The following is a 20,443-nucleotide window of genomic DNA, read 5'->3' as shown; positions in this document are numbered from 1 at the left end:
CCAACATGATTCTGTCAAAACCATTAGTATTGACATGTTTTGAGTTGCGATGCCGATGAATAACCCTAATGCAGTATTTGGTGATCTTGTACTTAAATGTCAGTTGGGAAAACCTTTTGACGAAATTAGGAGTATTATGAAGAAGGAAAACATAGATGGACTTCTTAAGAAGAGCTGCTTTGCACACTTTCTTGAGCTGTCTGGGACCCGCCCTCTTTGTTTTCCAATGATCATGGTATATGGCCTTCTCAAGCACAGGATCATGTATGCGGGGGATGATGGAGGTCCAAAGAAGGGCGGAAATAAGATAGATGAAGTCTGGATCAACTACTGTGGAATGCCGGTTTGTTTTGGATTGAAAAAGTTTGCCATTGTGACGGGCTTGAGATGCGATCGTCCAGAAGAACCTGCCATCAAGAAAACACCCCCACAAAGGGTCCAACAAATGCAAGGTAAAAAAAGATGGGTTGTTGGGCATTGTTGGACCTAGCTACAAAGTGAAGGATTTGATAGCAGATCTCAAGAATAAAGACATACCAAAGCACTTGGAGAAATTGTGCTTAGTTTGGTTTGTCCATTCCGTTTTATTGGCAAGAGACTTCAAGAAAGTCATAGAACGTGATTTGTTAGCGCTTGATGATGATTTTGAGAGATTCAACGATTATCCCTGGGGCTACGATAGCTACTACTTGACTGTCAAATATTTACTGAAAGAGGTAAAGCCAAAGACGACCATATTATACGGCTTTCCTTGGGCTTTCATGGTAAAATTGATCACTATTTTTACTCATTCATTAATTTATATTGAATATACTTGTGACTTTTTTTTTCTTGCTTCCTGTTTACAATTTTTAGACTTGGGCATGTGAACCCATTCCTTCCCTCTGAAAGCATTTCACGGATTACCCCGATAAGCTTTCTCATCCAAGGATCCTTAGGTGGTTGGCTACAGTAGAGAGAAGCAAAAAAATATTAACGAGCCTGATCTCTTTAACCCTTCGGATGATGCAGTACGTCTTCTTTTAACTAAAATAATTTGAATCAAAGAAAGATATTGAAACAGATGTTCCATCTATTGGAAGAGATTACTCATCAACTGTAACTGGTGCAATGGGTAATCTGTTGCAACAGACGATCCATATTTCACAATAGATTAACCATATGTTGCTCTGTTCTCTGAACCCTAGTCAACAGATTACCCATCTACTATAAATTATGCAATATATTATCAATTTGTTTCAACATACAGATCAGCTGTTGTGGTAGCTAGATCGTCTGTTGCATAAATTGGTTGTGTTAACATAACCAGAGCCCTATGTAACCCAAATGACTGCAAATTATTATTATATGATTTAAATTCCTCCTGCCGTTTTTTATAGGTTGTGCATCCTTGGATTGTGCCTACTATTAATGAGCTGGGGATAACTTCTTTTCTTACTCTATGTCTTGTTGATACAAAAGAGGACCTAACGGTGGAGTTAATAAAGAAGAAATTGGATCGAGAAACATCCATAAAAAGAGCAGTTAGGCAAGGCCAGTCTAATGTTGAAGATCTTCACGACCTAACTCAAACGGTAACAGATCCGAGTGTTTTTTCTGGGGGTGTTGCTGGTGGAGTTGTTTGTGATGGTGGCAGCCATCCTGCTTCTTCTTCTGCTGCTAGTCGTGATTATGAGCATGTTGGTGCTCAGCAAAAAATAAATATATTTAAAAACACCCCTTACATAGGTCCTCCCTCTCACCTCTACACCGGTCCCTCCCATCCTTACAATGGTCCCTCTTAGCCCACCTCACCCTTATGTTCTTATTGCAAATACAAAGTGTGCAAGGATAGAGAGGATAAACTCCTCGATAAGCTAGAGGCTATTGCTGAAGCTGTCGAGGATTTGAAATCCAGAAGGGGTGTCATACCATCCAATGAGGTGAGGGAGCCATGCACTGCTAAAGTGGAGGTTAGGAGGAAGAGAATAACAATTAGACAAATTCTCTCCGTTCTAAAACTAGCAAAAAATACAACTCCCCCCGCTTCAATAGTTGTTGAAGTTTAGGGGCCGCCGAAGAAGGTAGAAATATTTACGGTGCTTGGAAAGGAGAAGAAGGAATTGGAAGAATTCATCAAGATGAAGGTTCAAAAAGAATACACCATGCATTCATTTGTCGCCAAAGACTTCTCGAATATTACAAATATGTGCGTGTGGTACGAGGACAAAGTAAGTTTACTTTTGCTAACCTACCCTTCCAATCTACTCCGTGAAGAAGAATCTACGCAGCAGATGTGTAATCTGTTGCAACAGCTTGGTATTCTGTTGCAACATAATACACATCTGTTGCATAAGTTGCATTGGCTGGGTAATCTGTGAACTGATTCAGAGAACCCTCTGCATTGGATTCTTTCCACTGTGTTTTTATTCTTTACAATTACTAACCTATTTAAAAATTATCTTCTTATACCATAGTATGTTGATGAAATTCTCTGCCTCATGAGGGGCAGGCAATTAGCATACCCAGATTCTTATGATGCTGCTGATAGGATAATGGACCTCAACTTCTACAGTAATTTCAAAGATAGGTATGCTGATCTTCATAATCTGGCTGATTTCGGTGTCCTGGGATTTGATCAGTTAGTTTTTATGTTCCAGTGGGATGAAGAAGAGATTAAATATGTTAGAGGGAAGAGGCCATATGCACACGACAAAAGCTGGACCAAGGAAAAGAAAATCCTTGCAGTCATGAACGTGGATATCACCTATTTTCTCACTGTTAAGATACTACTATATGAGGGAAAGATTAAGGTTTATGACTGCAACTTACCTGTGTTCAGCGAGAATACATTTTTAAGCCACATGCAGCCACTCTTGAAGTTGTTGCCCAAGTTGTTGACGTAGAGTAAGATGATGGATCATTTGCTGGCTGAAGTCTTTGCGAAGGAATCATGGATTTTTGAAGGTCGAAATAAGAACATGCAGCTCACAAAAAATACAACCAGTGCAGCGTGCAGGCTGTACTCACTTGTATACATGGAGTATTTGCAGATCGGTTCACAAATGATCAGTGTGTGCGACACCATTGTGGGAAAGATACAATGGGTCTGGGCATATGGGGTACTAACTAAATGGTTGGAGCCCGTCTATAAAAAAGAACATGTACAAAGACAGAGACGAACACGATAACAAATTTTCATTTCAAGCCAATTCACTATACATATAGGGGCAATAATTTTTATGTCTGGCAAAGTTGAATTTTTATAATACAATAGATTTTATATCTGTCGTAACAGATATAGTGGCTATTGTGACAGATAAATTATCTGTTGTAATAGGTTGGTCATCTGTTGCGTTATGCAGATGTTCCCCGTCTATCTATCACAACATATTTATGATCTGTTAAAACATATAACTTATCTGTTGCAACTGATCGATAAGCTGTTGGAGCAAATCAAAAAAGTAGAAAGACCTGTTATAGAATTTCCAGCAGATGACCTATGTGTTGCATCTTATGTTGCAACATATATCTAAATTTATCTGATAAGATATGTCGTCTGTTGCAGCAGATGTATTATCTGTTACGATATTTGAATCTAGTACACTATTTCAATTAACATGTTCAAAACTTAGAATTAATTATATTCATAGACAAAATAAAATAAATTGAAGCCTTCAGAAATTACATAAAATAAAATAACTCAACAAATAAATGAAATGTAAAAAAAATCATTACGAGTACAAACGATCTACTCTACAAATAAATCAACAAGTTAAACCAAGGAGGATAGGTTATAACATTAACGGACTCGAGCTATAAATATCTAATCAATATGGACAATTTGTTCTTCATCCAGTGCTATGGAATTTGGATTTGGTCGTCGTGGATCTTTAACGTTGGTTGAGTACATCTTCTGAGCTTTCACTTCTCCATATTTTCATAAAAGAGCAGCATATCTTTTGTGGAGTAATCCGGCATCAAGTCCATCATTTGTTACTTGTAATCCATCGCTCAAATACTCGGTATAGGCGGCAACAAAAGGATCGCAATCCCAATGTTATAAAAAAATAGATAATCCATATCTTGCAGTTCATGCAAGCATTATGAAATTTGTGAAATGAAACTAAATCATGACACTTAAACTTACAGGCTACCAATGGTTTATTGAGCAATTCCATCAATATATTGTACATCAAATGGATTAGCCATTTTATCCCGGTATGCTTCAATCGTCGACCAATCAGTACGAATCTTTTTATCTAAAAAGTCACTCATATCAAGGTAAGTAGGCTATATTTTGGCCAGCTTTTGTATCTTAGACAACGGCCCGAAATGTCTCCTTCACGACATCGAGTCATAAACTCGGATGCGCCTCTCTTTTAGAATGACGATAGCCAACACCCAATGGAATTCATCACCACAATTGATTGAGAAGTACACTTCGTCGATCAAATGCCAAGGTAAGCCAGCCGGAATGCTAAAACCTTTGATGATGCTGATTAAGCATTCCTCATTTTAGAAAACTTCCGGCTGCTGTTGATAATACCTATCATAGGCATTATTGATGTAAACTTTGTACAAACAATTGCCTATTGTGTATCTGTATTGTTCTTGTGTTTGAAACTTGGCCTTCTTTCGGAGGTAGTAAAAAATGACATTGATATGCTACACATATTATCAAAAATTTTGGATTACGGGATGAAAAAATCAATACGCAGCTGCAATTAAATAAAGTATTAATTAATAGTAATATGTATGGCCTTTAAACCTCATCATTCTAGCAAGTTTGGGGCTGTGACATCAAATAAAACTAATTCTTCATTGTGGAATGTACAACAACAAAGTCGAACATATCAAAACCAAGACTCGATTCATTCACTTTGTAGCACTCGTTATTTTGTTTTTTACATGATGATTTATATGTTTTAATGACAGGTTCTTACAATAAGAATTGTATAAATCAATATCCATAAAATTGATTTATGTACCTATCGGTATGATGCTTTAATAGCCCATCAGCAATCCATTCTAAATAGCCGTTGATCAACTGTATTAGTTTTTTTTTAGCCTCGTCCGAGATGTTGAACCTTTCAAACAGGTAATTCTTTCGTTCTCCCAAACTAACAGGCTCCACTTTTTCTTCAACTTTTAAAAGCAGTTGATGGATTATCAACTGTCATATTATGCTCTTCAGTAGTAGTTGTGACATCTACCTGGAAAGCCAAAATTGTCAGTGCTAAGTAGAGATATACAACAGATTTTTCATCTGTTGCAACAGATAATTCTTATGTTACATCAGATGGATTATCTGTTGGGACAAATTCGAACAGGTAAATTAGAGCAGTACGATAATTTTGAACAGATGACCCATCTATTACAACATAAGACTCATCTGTTAAACTGACATCTTCAACTCTCGGTTGGTCGGAACAAGCCATGGATGGACAACCTAAAATAAATCAGTACATATATTAAGAATGATGATGAAATCATCTAATCATTAATTAAAATAAAAACTTGATTAGAATTGTACTTACTGCTTCCTTGGGGGGATTGAAAAGATCAAGAAATTTTGAATTTTTATCAATTTTGACCAACAACCATCTCAAAATTCTTGGACAGAAAACTTCTTCCTGGTAGTTCACTTGTTGTCTCAAATAAGGAATGACTTCAAATGCCCAAGCCTATAACATAACACCAATAAATCAAAAGTATTATTGAATTTAAAAAAATGATGAATCATATCATGATAAAAGAAATATTTACCATGAAGGCCCACAGAAAACCATATAAGTTGATTGTTTTTGGCGTTAACGGAGTCAACAAATATTCGACAGTCATTTTGAAGCTTTCATAACCCCAAGGATAGCTGTTAAATGCCTCAAGATCCTCAGAGAGATTTATTAAATCGAGGCCTATGTTGTTGTTAACGTCTCTCGCCCAAAGAACATTATGTACAAACTAAACCAAGCACAATGATTGCTTGTGCTTCTTTGAAAGTCCTTTACCTTTCAACGCTTCAATCAGATTTTTATTTTTGAAGCTTGGACCAACAATGGACACTAGGTCATCACGATCACTCGACTTGCCTTTTCCTTTTTTGGGTGTGTGGGGTGCTTTTTTTTGGGTCAGAGTAGGTATAACTTGAGAAGGAGAAGGAGGATAACATTTTAGTCAAGTAACTATGGAAAACTCCTCCCAACCAAAACAAACAGGCATGCCATAGTAATTTATCCACGCCTCATCCATCTTATCTTTGTTTTCATACATAAACCTGCACTTGAGAAGATCATATTTCCCTAAGCAACTTTCCCTGAAATAAGAATTCAATTTTTATTCTTGAAGTATTTTTTTGAAGGCATCAAAAGATTTTCCCATGACTGACTTAACCACGAGATCACCCGTTAAATCTGTGGCACCATCGCACTGTATTCTCACAGGGTAACGATCAATGCTGACGGTTTGACCAACTCTTCGACGGAAGGGCTATTAGCATTTGGATCATCTCTTTTGAAAGATTCCTCCTCCCTATGTTCATTATCTTCTGCTCCTGATTGAGATAACGCTTGAAAAGCAAGCTCATAGAGTGGTGAATGTAGCTGAGCTGTTGCACTTGTTCCTTTACTTGGACTTGATTCGATTTCTTTTATTTTAAGAGCCATGTTATCTTAAATTAATAGGAACATAACATAGATTATAATTGATTAATTCATAATAGTAATATAACAGTTCCAACAGATAACTAATCTATTGCACCAGGTATGTTATCTATTGCAACATATAACTGACCTGTTGCAACGGATGAGTAATACATGGGAACCATAAAAACAACACTATCTGTTGCACCTGATATTTATCTGATGCAACACATAACTGACCTGTTGCAACGGATGAGTAATCCGTTGAATACAATAAAAATAGATCACTAATCTGTTGCACCAGGTATTTTATCTGTTGCAACATATAACCGACCTTTTGCAATGGATGAGTAAACCGTTGGAAAGAATAAAAATGGATCACTAATCTGTTGCACCAGGTATGTTATCTGTTGCAACAGATAACCGACCTGTATGAGTAAATCATTGGAAAGAATAAAAATAGTCCTAATCTGTTGTAAAATGAAGAGTAAACTGTTGGAAAGAATAAAAACATATCACTAATCAGTTATCTATTAGATCAATATTGTTTAGATTTCTTCCAAATAGAAGAGTCGTCTGTCGCAACAGATAAATGATCTATTAGATTGTTCACCTGTTGCATCAGATTTTCATAGTTGCATTAGAGTTTTAATCTGTTGCATCAGATTTTAAAATAAACAGTAAATCGTTGGAAAGAATAAAAAAAGATCACTAATCAGTTATCTGTTGGATCAATATTGTTTAGATTTCTTCCAAGCAGAAGAGTCGTATGTCGCAACAGATGAGTGATCTGTTAGATTGTTCACCTGTTGCATCAGATTTTTAATCTGTTGTATCAGATTTTCATCTGTTGCATCATATGTTTTATCTATTACATCAGATGTTTCAACTGTTGCAATACTATTTCTACCAAGACAAACAACAAATCAACCCAGCAACACCAACATATCACACACACACATACACACTAAGAACATCAACTGTGATAAAAAATCACCAACAAATTCGAATCAACAGTACGACAACAAGAAGAAGAAATGCAGAAATGCCAAAAATTAGGGTTTTATTCAGTCCACATTTTAATACCAGAAGAGTAGTTGGCTCAAGTTCCTCTGTTTCTTCATAATTTTTTACCTGTGAAAAAGGAAATGGGAGGACGAAGAACTCGAAGTTGTTGTCGCCGGAGAAGTATTCACGTCGATTGACGGTTGAAATTCGAAAAGGAACTCGCCCAACTATTTATCGCCGGAGGTTGAAGGGAGAAATTTTGCAGAATTATTGGTTGGGAGAAGCTGGAGAGAGAGAGTGGTTGATTAGGATTGAAGAGGGGTGTGGGTTGATTTATATTTTTGAAAAGATTAAAAAATTTTGAAAATATTAATCAAGTCCACGATTAACTTAATCAAGTTTCCTAATGATGTTTGACCCTATCTGTTGGTCAATGTCACCAATCCTTCATTCAAGACTTAAAAGACACTTTTCCTTCAATTTTCTCATGTTTCTTTCTCCCTTGGAATGGAAGAATATTCTCTTCTCAACTTCATTTAATAGTAATTTGAGTAAGATTCTTCTTGCATTTTTTTCAATAAATTATCAATCGGGAGTATTCATGATTCATCAATTTAAGCTTGCATTATTCCGCTTCACCATTTATATAACTCATTGCATATTTGAAAATTATTTATATCATTTTAAATCGTTTTTACTTCATTTCACGGGTCCAAAAACTAGTAAAATAGTAGAAGTCTTGGTCAAACTAAAAGTGCTTGTCACCCAAAAAACCATAAATTGGAGACGACCAACTTATGACTTCTGACTGATTTTAGCTTATAAGCACCTATAAACATTTTATATGTTTACATTATGGTTGTTGAGTTCCTTGAGCCGAGAGTCTGTCGAAAACACCCTCTCTATCTCCCAAGGTAGGGGTAAGGTCGACGTACACACTCACCAGACCACACTTGTGCAAATGCTTTGTATGCTTTAGTCTCATCATGATCTCATTTCTGATACATGAGGAGACTAAATGGTGAGGTGATCGGAATATTAAGGATTGTAGATTGTGGAATATATCTTCTGTGGGGAAGTTGTTGTGGCAGTTAGTGATGGATAGACTCCCAATGGGTGAGATGGGTACATGGAGTGCATATGAAGGCTAAAACAACAGTCTGGACTCACATAGCACCACAGGATAGCAGATGGTATTGGAGATAGCAGGGATGCGTACAAGCTAACAGCCAGTGGCAAGTACTATCACTCAAAGCTATTTGCAACTAATATGAGAACATAATAGGATGAGCATTGCAAGTCTAGTGTGGACATCACTAAGCTAAGCACAGGTTCATTGTTTGGCTTGCCATAAGGAATAGACTGCTTACTAAAGAGAGAATTGTAAAGCTGAAGATAGAAATGGAAATCTCTGATCCTAATTGTTTCTTATATGGCCAGCAAACTATGAAGACCCGTCATCATTTGTTTGTAGAACGCAGATGGATTAAGGAAGTGAGAGAAGAACTACTGGTATGGACTAACACTCAATTTCAGCAGGGGACCATGAAGCGGATGTTGCTGGAGATCCAAAAGAAACACTGTAAACTGTATCAAAAGGAAGTGACAGCGGCAGTATGTGGAGCAATGCTATGTGGAGAAACTGGAAGATTTTTCAAAATAGGATTAGTCAGGTTACAGATGTTGTTAGACAGATAAAGGCCGAGCCTGTACATAGAACAGAAATGTTAAATGCCTCTAAGAAGGAACATAGGAGTAGAGTTTTTGGTGAGATTTTTTTTTGTCTGGACTTGATAATGGTGGTAAATACAATAGGGCATCTTGAGATAATCTTTATTACCCCTACAATGAGGGTGGCACAAACTTCAGAAAACTCTCTGAGATATACCTTAGTCATCTTGTTGTTGCACTTACAAACATGAATTTGGTCGCGTACAGGCAAATCTTACTTCAGTAAAATAGCCTGTGAAGTACACTGAAGAGGTAACCTGACTAAGCAAGCCACGTCCGACGAGCTTGACCGAGAAAGCATGCAGGGAGTTTCGAACCTATGACCCCCCAAAATAGGGGATCACCTGCTCAACCAACTCGTCAGGCCTTAGTGGGTTGATTTATGTGGTCATTATTTTTAAACATATTTGGTGTTTAGAGATTAATTCCCATGTGTCATCTGAACAGCATGTCAAATGCTTTGAAGGAAAAATGAGTTGTTTGGTGGGCATAGAAAAAATTTAATTTTAGTTTAATTCAACTTATGGAATCTCTAGGTTAGGCTTATAAGAGTTATCTATTGTTTTAAATTATCTTCGTATGATAGTCAGTGCATGTAAGTTAAAATTAACATTAAGACCTAAGAAACTGATGTAGTAGTAAAAGCATTCAACTCATTGGTCACAATCCATTGTTTCACGAGGGGAAATTAAAGGAAACAAGGTTAGTAGCTCTGATTAGACCTGAGGGGTAGATGCAAGTGAAACCTTCTTTCTGTGATGGCTTTCTCTTCTTCCTCTTTATTTACCATCTCATTGGACGGAGAAGCTCATTTCTGCAGACGAGTTAAAGGGACTGCTCAATTCATGAAGGCTTAATGGTTGTAAACTGAAAGGACTAACTGCTAAAATTGAGTAGTTTCTGGCAATGGATCAGTCATAGGGACTTGGGATGATCAGGGGCTGAAATGGGGAATTTGTGGTCTCTATGTCTGGCCTTTGGCATTGTCTGTGAGGTGCGGGTTTTGGTAGGGGCTGCTTTTGTGCTTTTGAAGTCTTTGCTGTTGCTGCACTTCTCGGATTTGCGTCACAACACTCAGATGTACCAGTTAATCATTGGACAACTTGTTGAAAGCAAGCTAAGTTTGCCTGTACAAACGTTGTCATGTCTTTTGATAAGCCTGTCTGAATCATTGTCATTTCTGTTGTGTTCACTGATTTTTGATCTGCCAAACATTTCTTTTTATCTAGTTAGGCTTCAACAGTCGGATATTTGACGCTTTTCTCCCCCTTAATTTCCTTTCTGTTTCTTATTTTTCCTCTTTTTTTGGGATTATAAATTTGTTCAATTTAGTGTTTCTCTATTTGAATTTTCCCAGCTCAATCCATGTGAAAAGGATGAGACAAAACTAAAGTTAAATAGTACTACTCCCTCTATCCCAAATTATGTGGCACACTATCCATTTTAGTTTGTCCCAAAAGGAATTTCACGTTTCTATAATTAGAAATAATTGAAATTTAAAATTCTCCTTGTATCCTTAGCAAAATGATTTATGGTTACACAAATGGTCAAGGGAATAGGCTAATATCATTTCTTTCAAAAATCTTCCTTTGCTTCTTAAATTTTATGTCAAGTTAAACGGTGCCATATAAATTGGGATGGAGGGAGTAGTTTCCTATCTTAAAACCAGGAAATAGGCTAATATCACGATCTTGCCCCTCCAATCTCTAATGAAACTCCATCTCCACACTTACTATGTCTGCAGCTCTCATCAGAGTTGATCTTGATATGGTTGTGGGGGTGGGGGGAATTTCCATTTAGTATAAGTCTCCTTGTAATGAATAGTACTGAATAAAAGTCCCAACTATCTACTGTGACAATGTTGCTGCGATGTATATCCTATTTTCCACAGTCACATGAAACAAGTTGCGGTGGATTTCCAAAATTAATTCACAAATAAGTTCAACACGAACAAGATGAAGTTGTCCATATAAGAACAACTAGAAGAAACTCTAACCAAGGCCTTCTCCAAACCAGCCTTCGACCACCCACATGTTCAAGCTAGGTGTTGTTCCAGAGGCGTGCAAGTATTTGGTACTCTGGCACTCGTTAAACCTGACACAAATTAGGATAATTATATAAGAAAGTATAAAAGTTGGTATAGAATGGAAAAAAGCACCCATGAAACCAAGAAGATAGTTGGGTGCTTTAATTTCCAATCGAAACCTTAAAACTTTAAGTGTCCATATGTGTGTTCGAATCTCCCCAAGCACCCATGACTCCTAAATCACAAGTACGCCACTGCATTGTTCCACACTGCCCACCTTATCAGTGCATTAGTTGCTGCTGGTTTTTATTGTTTTACTAGGTTTTTAGCAGGTTGTTAGGAATAACGATGACGAGTTTAAGGTTTATGAATGGTGAAAACCATTTTAAATATGAAACTAAAATAGAGTCGTTGGAGGGAAAAACTGGATTCAGAGCGTCTAACAAGGAGGTTGAAATAGAACCTTAAAATGGTCTATTTCCGTCTTGTTCCCATGGTGCATATTTATCAAGTTATCTGCCCTCTATTTTGTTCTTTTAGAATTGCGTAGACAACATAATGTTAGAAGCTGCTAAAATTTTAAACTCGAATTAATAAATAAAAATTAAAAATAATTTTTAAGAAGAAAAATATCATAAGCTTATGAAAAACTAGTTTCTGGACACGTGGATAAATTGTACTTAATGTATAAGAATTAACTCTATAGTACATTATTGAATGACTCTTATGATAATCTTAAAGACATGTAAAATTAATCATGATTAAACAAAAGTTAATTAATCATAATTTCTTTTCACCAAAAGAAAGTGTAAAGAAGATATTTTGATATTTAATTTGGTATGATTTTATTTAGGGGAGAAAGGATAGAAACGACACTTTAAATTAAACTACTTATATGAAAATGACCATGAAATTTAAATTTTACTTTCTAGCTATTTCAATTTGCTGGTTTGCTATACCATTTCTACACACCTTCTATACAGTTTCTATACATATCTTACACATATAAATATTCTATACGAAAATTATATAGTTTCGATACACAATTTATACATTAATTGTCCATTTTATTTTTTTTACACATTTTATACAACAATTATATAATTTTTATACATTTTCTATATATATTTTATACATATACATATTTGATAGAACTATACAATTTCTATACATATATCTTATATAGATACATATTCTATATAACAATTATATCATTTTTATATAAGTATATTTAATTATTATTTCTAAACAATAAAAAAACAGAATAGTTTTTTAGTTAAAAAATTTATAGCAAAAATAATTGAAATATTTTTAAAAGGGTCGAATGGCCCAAGTTAAAAACTGTATCAGTATTGCATATGGACTATATCAGTATTGTTTATGAACTGTATCTGAACTACATGGCCAAAATGACCCAAATTAGGAAATGACTATAAAGTAAAAATAGTATACGCGACTGACCAGTTTTTGAAAAAATATCAAACTTAGGTTATTTGTTTTAAAAAATGCTACAGAGTATCCTTTTCCCTTTATTTAATAGTGGGTCGGGTTTGGGTTAAAAGAGTGGATTAGGTAACTTCAATCAAATATAAACAAATTCAATCCATCTATGATACTGCCGACTCACATTAGAAGTAGGATTCGCATAATATTGTCTTATTATAAATTAACATGATTCACATTATGATACAAGTATGTTCATGACCATGGACATTTTTTGAGCATTTTGAAGACCACTTGAAGAGTGCACAAGCCCTAGTGAAGAAGAGGACCAAACGCGCCCTTTTGGTGCACTTAATGGGGCGGCTTTGGAGCCCTTCAGTGAAGGGGTCCTTTTGTCAATTCTATTTTATTTATAATGTTGTATTTAGAGAACATGGTAGGGTTTATTTCCATTAGTTTATGCTTGTTATTGAAAGAACACTTCTCTTCGAAAGAGAGAGTCCTAATCCGAAACTAGGGCATAGCACAAGGGTGGAATCACTTGTGTGTTGCATTTTACTTGATATGTTGGTGCTTGGGTGGTGGATGTCTCTCTTGTGTCATTGTAAGAGATAGGTGATTATAGTATGTGGTGTTAAGGGTCCAAGAGTGGAATATATTCTTTGGTTCTTAAGATTACATCTCTGTTTGTCTATCTTCCTATCTTTACTTTTCCTTGTAATCGTTGGTTCTTATTCTAGTGTAATCCGTTTGGTTCTTGTCATTGTAATTCGTGTATTGTTCTTATTGTTATATTGTTCATCATATTGTGTTGATAACTTAGTTTGGCTGTTGGTTTGGTGTCAATGACACCCTGATATTATCCCATTCTTGTTCAAGTAGTGAATCCGAGTGTGGTCATCAAAGGAGTCCTCGGGTTTCTTGACTTGTGGACTATTTTTGGTGTATGTTTTTGTGTCTTCTTGGTCTCTCTTGTATCATTTGGTATCAAAGCTCAAGTCTTGATTTTGTTCTCACAAAATTAATCTTGGGAAGAGATCACCAAACCTATGTTGAAAGCCTTGGTCGAGAGTTTGTTGTCTTGTGAAATAGTCCTGGCTGAGAGTTGTTAGCTAGATGTAAAATGATTTTGTTTGTTTAGTGTGTTTCTTGTTTTTTTCTTTCTCACCAACACAAAGGGTGTTGAGATCTAAAGTTGAACTTAACATATTGACCTTGTATTATGAACCTTGAAGGTTGGTCGTGTTGTGTGTTGTTGCTAGCTGTGGAAGTGGACATCGTTGTTGTGTTGTGGTAATGTTCTTGAGATTTTTGTTTTGTTCATATTGTTCATCACCTAGTCCTACAACTTAACCAACAAAAAGTGCAAATAGATTCAAAAAGGGTGAAAATAAAAGTGGTAAAGTTTGTTGGTGAGAAGACTTGAACCATCACTTCCTAGACTTGACATCAACTTTTGTCAACTACTATCCCTAAATCAAGGACCCTTGTTTGGTGGAAATAGTACAAGTCAAGATCATCATTTTTGATATTAAACTTGCAAAGGACTCAAGACTTAAACTTTCCCTCCAAAAACCATTATCTTCTATTCCAAATTGTGTGGAGATTGAGATTTCAAATTTGTGACTAAAATTGTGTGGGACCGAGGCCAATTACATTCTTCCACGTCACCTTAATTACTGTTCACCGTTAATATTAAACTCAAACTTGGATTTCCTAGTTTCAAATTGTTGACTCTTGGTTTCATTAGTTGATCCTAGAACTAATTAACAAACTAGTAAACTCCTACTAGATTGTCAATTAGTCCTTTGCATCTATTGTTCGCGTCTACATTTCTTTTGTGCTTTTATTGTTTTTAAAATCATAGTACTTCTTGGCTCAAGTTCGGATATTACTTCCTTAAGTCATCAAACAAATAATCCATTCTAACTAAGGATTAGACTTACTCTTCAATTCACCATGAGTTACAAGCCGACTTGCAAGTAATTGTGACATCAAGTGTGAGACAACAACGTGTGAGAGAGAATAGTGAGGTTATTTTGAGCTAACGTGTATTTTTTTGTAGGATTTATGTTGTATTTTTGTGTGTGACATTATGGATTGATTTGGTGTCTTGTTGGACCGTAACTTGAAGGGATATTTTTCGGTACAACCACAATGGAACCCTAGGCTTCAAATGCTCAAACGATCGACAATAATGTCATTAATCTCATTTTGGATCACCTTGAAACTATGTCCTGAGATGTGGCTAGGTTGAATGTGGGTCTTGAGAAATTAGATATGAATGTGGCATCAATGAGTGGGAGATTAGAATGTGTGAAAAGTCAAAGGCTTCGGCCTTCCACCCCTCAAAATATTTCCCCAACTAATACTCCCGAGACCTTGCACCAAATGCTATATCCACCAATTGCCACAAATCAAACCAATCTTTACTTCCGAAGCCGAGAACAAGATAGACCAAGCCATCCTCTACTCCACCAAGTCCAAAAAGAAGGTCTTGGAACCCAAATACCACCATCAAACCCGAACCCTCTCATCCAAACTCTACTAGAACAAAGACCTCACTATCTAAATCTAATTCCGCCACTACAAGCTCCACTTAACCCAAATAGACCAAACCATGTTGAGGGCTCTAGTAGGGGAGGACAACATGATGGTTACTGGTTGTATGATGATGCCTACATAAAATAGAAAGAGATAAGGGGAAGGCATGGTGATCTGAGGGAAGTTCATGACCGAAAAGGCAGAGATGGTCATTGGAACCAACAAGGGAACCAAAACCGTGATATAGGGCTAAACTCCATCAAATTTAGCCTTCTAATCTTCAAGGGTGAGAGTGATACCGAAGCTTATCTTTCTTAGGAGTCATCGTGTGATAAGATATTCCAACTTAATGATCTTACTGAGGAAAAGAAGAGTTGTTATGCGATAGCTCACTTTGAAGGGTATGCTAATACATGGTGGGAGTATGTTAAACGGTTTGAAAATAAGATGATCGGGGGACAACCTCCTCCTTGGTTTTGGTTGAAGAACCTTATGCGGCAATGGTACTTGCCCGAGATTTATAGGTATGAGCTCCTTGCCAAATTGTACAATTTGAGGCAAGGGAGCAAGAGTGTCATGGCTTACTACGATGAATTTTAATAATTGATGTTGAAAATTAACCACCGAGGCGAGCAAGTAAGTCATGACATTATGCGATTCAAGGTTGGGTTAAACAAGGACATCTTCACTCGCATGATGCTTTATGAATTCGACAGCATAGATGGTATCTTCAAGCGACTTTAGAGGTTAGGAGGGAGCTCAAAGAGAACTCATTCATAGCTGCCCAACCCGAGGCCACCAAGGCTGTCCAAAAATATTCTCCAAGGTATGAAGGTAAATTGAATTCTACTTCCAATCCCAAGGGATTTCAATGCTTCAAGTGTCAATGGTGGGGGTACAATTCTAGTAAGTGCCCAAATTAGAGGAATATAATCCTAAGGGAGGGTAGATTGTACTATCTTGGAGAAGAGGTGGGCATTGAATTAGTTAATAATAATGGGAAACTGCAAGATGGAGAGAAAGAAGAAGTCAAAGTGCAAAATAAAGAGTATGGAGAAGATGTGTGGCCACAAGAAGGAGATTGTGAAGTACCTTTGTAAAAGAGGTGAGCTCGTGAATTTGTGGTTAAATTCCTCTCAAGATGGAGAGGATGGTACAAGTATAATCATGACTATGTACACTTTTTGAGAATTTTGAAGACCACTTAAAGAGTGCACAAGCCCAAGTAAAGAGGAGGGCCAACCCCGCCCTTTTGGTGCACTTAATGGGGCGACTTTGGAGCCCTTTAGTGAAGGGGCCCTTTTGTTATTTTATTTATTTTTAATGTTGTATATAGAGAACATGGTAGGGTTTATTTCCATTAGTTTATGCTTGTTATTGAGAGAACACTTCTCTTAGAAAAAGAGAGTCCTAATCTGAAACTAGGGCATAGCACAAGGGTGGAATCACTTGTGTGTTGCATTTTGCTTGACATGTTGGTGCTTGGGTGGTGGACGCCTCTCTTGTGTCATTATAAGAGATAGGTTATTGTAGTGTATGGTGTTAAGGGTCCAAGAGTGAAATATGTTCTTGGGTTCTTAAGATTACATCTCCATTTGTCTATCTTCCTATCTTTACTTTTCCTTATAATCGTTGGTTCTTATTCTAGTGTAATCCTTTTAGTTTTTGTCATTGTAATTCGTGTATTGTTCTTATTGTTATATTGTTCACCATATTTTGTTGATAACTTAGTTTGGTTGCTGGTTTGGTGTCAATGACACCTTGATATTATCTCATTCTTGTTCAAGTAGCGAATCCGAGTGTGGTCATCAAAGGAATCCTAGGGTTTCTTGACTTATGGACTATTTTTGGTTTATGTTTTTGTGTCTTATTGGTCTCTCTTGTATTACATTAGGGGTCACTCGAAACATAGATTGAAGCCAAAGTGTCACAGCAGACATAGTTTGCCTCATTCAAAAAATACTATGTTATCTTAGTTATGAAGAAGCTTCTCAGACAACGATTCTCTCCAAAACATGGCTACAAGCTTGGTTGACTCTTCCCAATATAAATATCAGAGGTGAATATAATTTTGAAGGACCACATATAGTGGACACAATCATGGAGTGATATTGGGATGACAAAATCCCCATTCACAAGTTTGAATTCTCAAACTGCTCTATATATTGTAGTAATCAATTTTCACGCCGAATGGATAAGTGATAGGCATTGCTCTTTAGAAAGGTGTAAAATATATAACGTATGAAAATCCTTACTACTTTACTCAATCATACCAATTTTCTATATTATAATTCTTGGCAGCGAAATCTTTGAGAGAATTGGTTCTGAGTAATTGTGATATAATGCGTGTTTCATTATCTAGTGGTACGGTGAACTATCATTATTTGAGAAAACTTTCTCTGTCTCGTCTAAGTTTAGATGATAACATGCTTCAGACACTACTTAATAGTTGTCCCTTAAATCTGGCTCCTCTCCATTTTCCTTCTCTCCAATTTTTCCAAGTTCTTGCTTAGATTGAAAACACATGTCATAATTTAAAATTAATGGTTGAGATTTAATAAGTTAAATCAAAATTCTAACCATAGTTATATCTACTTTCATATATTTAATTATATTTATTCCTTAAATATCCATTATATCTTTTACTCAAGTTTTTTTAAATCTTTACTGCTACAAATATATATTAAAAGCTTTTCCTAAATATTTTTATTTTTTTAAAATTCATAATATAACTAAAATTTTAATTTTTCTAATTTGAGAATTCAAAAGAGCCACATAAAGAAAATCTAATGGATTTATTTGGCACAATCTTTATATTTAATTTGGCACACATATAATGAATTTATTTGACATAGAAAGAAAATTAAATTAAAAAAACTACAAGACACAATCTTTTTTTTTATTTGAAAAATATTACTTAAGAAAAAAGTCAAACATTAGCAAAAAATAAAAAATAAAAATCCGATTGAAAATTATTCAAGGATAGAAATAAAATAGTTTAATAAATATAATGTATTGTTAAAAATATTTAACCAATAAATATATGAAAGTAGATAACTATGGTTAAAACTTTGATTTAATTAATTAAATCTCAATCATTAATTTTAAACTATGACATGTGTCTTCAATCCAAGCAAAAACTTGAGAAAATTGGAGAGAAGGGAAATGGAGAGGAACCAGGTCTAGAGTTGTTGGGGGATAACATAGATTGAGCTTTTGAATCTTCAAAAGATCAAGTCCACTCCTATAATGTCAACTGGAAAAGAATGTGTTAAAATTTAAGCACTAACTCTTGAACACGTCTTATTCTAATTGTGGTTATTCATCAAATAATATGTATGTTGTTGAATGTCGGAATCTGAAATCTTTAGAGCTAAATAATGTGATGATATCTATGGATTTCTCCATAACCTTATTTCCAGATCTGGACCCTTGATGGTATTGAAGATTTGAAATTGTTGGGGCATAAGAGATATTGATTCTTCAAATTTGGTGTCACTTGAGTATATTGGATATCAAATTCCTAAACTTAAAATAGCAAGTGAGTATCGCCAATTGAAGCACTCAAAAATCGTTCTAGCCTACTACAACAATTAACATGTTACATGATTTCGTAAGTTGAGGAAGTTTCTATTAAATTTTGCCTCTTCGTCTCAAGTTTCCGTTGAATTTTCTGGGCACAATGAGATTGACATCAAAGGTTTGCAATTGCACCGCAAAGTTACCACCCCACAAGTGGACATTTTAGATGTCGACATTAGATCGTTGACTGTGGATTGCCCAACATTTGTAGATGCTTTGCTATGGAGTTGTCATCCTTGGAGACTTAATCTATCATCAAATATTGAAATGACTAATTGTTTCATTGATTATTTCTTTTGTTATGAAATCAAACAGGAATAAGCAATACAATAAACAAAAAAAATAAGAAGACACAAATTTTACGTGGAAATCTTAGACGGGAAAAACTATGGACAAAGGAGGAGAAAATTCAATATATCGAAGAAGAAATCAAGGAGGAGCCGAAATCTCATACGACATATGAAAACTGTCAAAAAACCAACCCTCTAAATCGCACTTATATAATACTGCGTACAAAGAAATTCTAAGCCCAAAAAACATTGAATGGACTTATTCATTTATGAACTTTATCAATGCGATAAGCATGTACAAGATGCTTATATCTTTTTTTGCATCTAGTTTCAATATCTAAGAGAGTGAATTTAGGAAAGGTGTTGTTGGTTTCTTGTAGTGTTCTAGAGCTTGCTAATATTTTTTCTTGTGTCTATTTTCATATGTTTCAGTATCCTGTTCAATGACGAAAATTGAAAAATATGGTATGAAACAGGCAACTTTATCAAAAGTAAATTGAACTATTTACGGGAAGAGAACTAGGGGTGGCAAATGGACGGGTTGAGCCAAATTTAGGTGGATCAAAATGGGCTAATACAATAGATGGGTCATTGCCCAACCCGTCCAAAATATAGATGGACTAAGATGGGTTGGACCAAGATGGGCTAAACAATGGGTTATAGCCCAATTCACCCAACTTAACCCTTCTTTGAATAAGTTACCATTCTAGTAGCAATTTAAGTTATAATGATATTTTTAATTTTCTTTTTATATATATTATTATATTATCATTTTCACGTTAAAATAACATATGAAAACTAAAAAAATATAATAAAAATATTTGTACATATATTTAACACAAAATAATGATAACGAATAAGATAAGAGAGGTGGAAAAAGAAAAAATATGATTCTTTTATAAAATAAATTTTAAAGATTGGGGTGCGCTAGGAAAAAAGTTTTGAAATTTTTTAAAATACAAATTCAAAAAATTAATTGTTAGGAGGGGAACTAGGATGGGTCGGGGTAGGGAGGGGGGAGTGGACGGGGCAAGAAAAAGTTTTTTCTTTTTTTTGTAAAAAATTAAATTTTAAGAAAGATTTAATTTTTTCATGGGGGTGGCGGTAGGGGGTCGTATTTAGGGAGCTGGGGGTAAGGAGATCGAGTAAAAATTTTATTTTTGATTAAATTATTTTTTGAGGAGGGTCGGGGGTAGGGG

The sequence above is a fragment of the Capsicum annuum genome, chromosome 12 (assembly GCF_002878395.1).
Source record: "Capsicum annuum cultivar UCD-10X-F1 chromosome 12, UCD10Xv1.1, whole genome shotgun sequence".
NCBI lineage: Eukaryota > Viridiplantae > Streptophyta > Magnoliopsida > Solanales > Solanaceae > Capsicum > Capsicum annuum.
The sequence above is the reverse complement of the archived record's forward strand: the minus strand, read 5'-3'. Positions refer to the sequence as shown.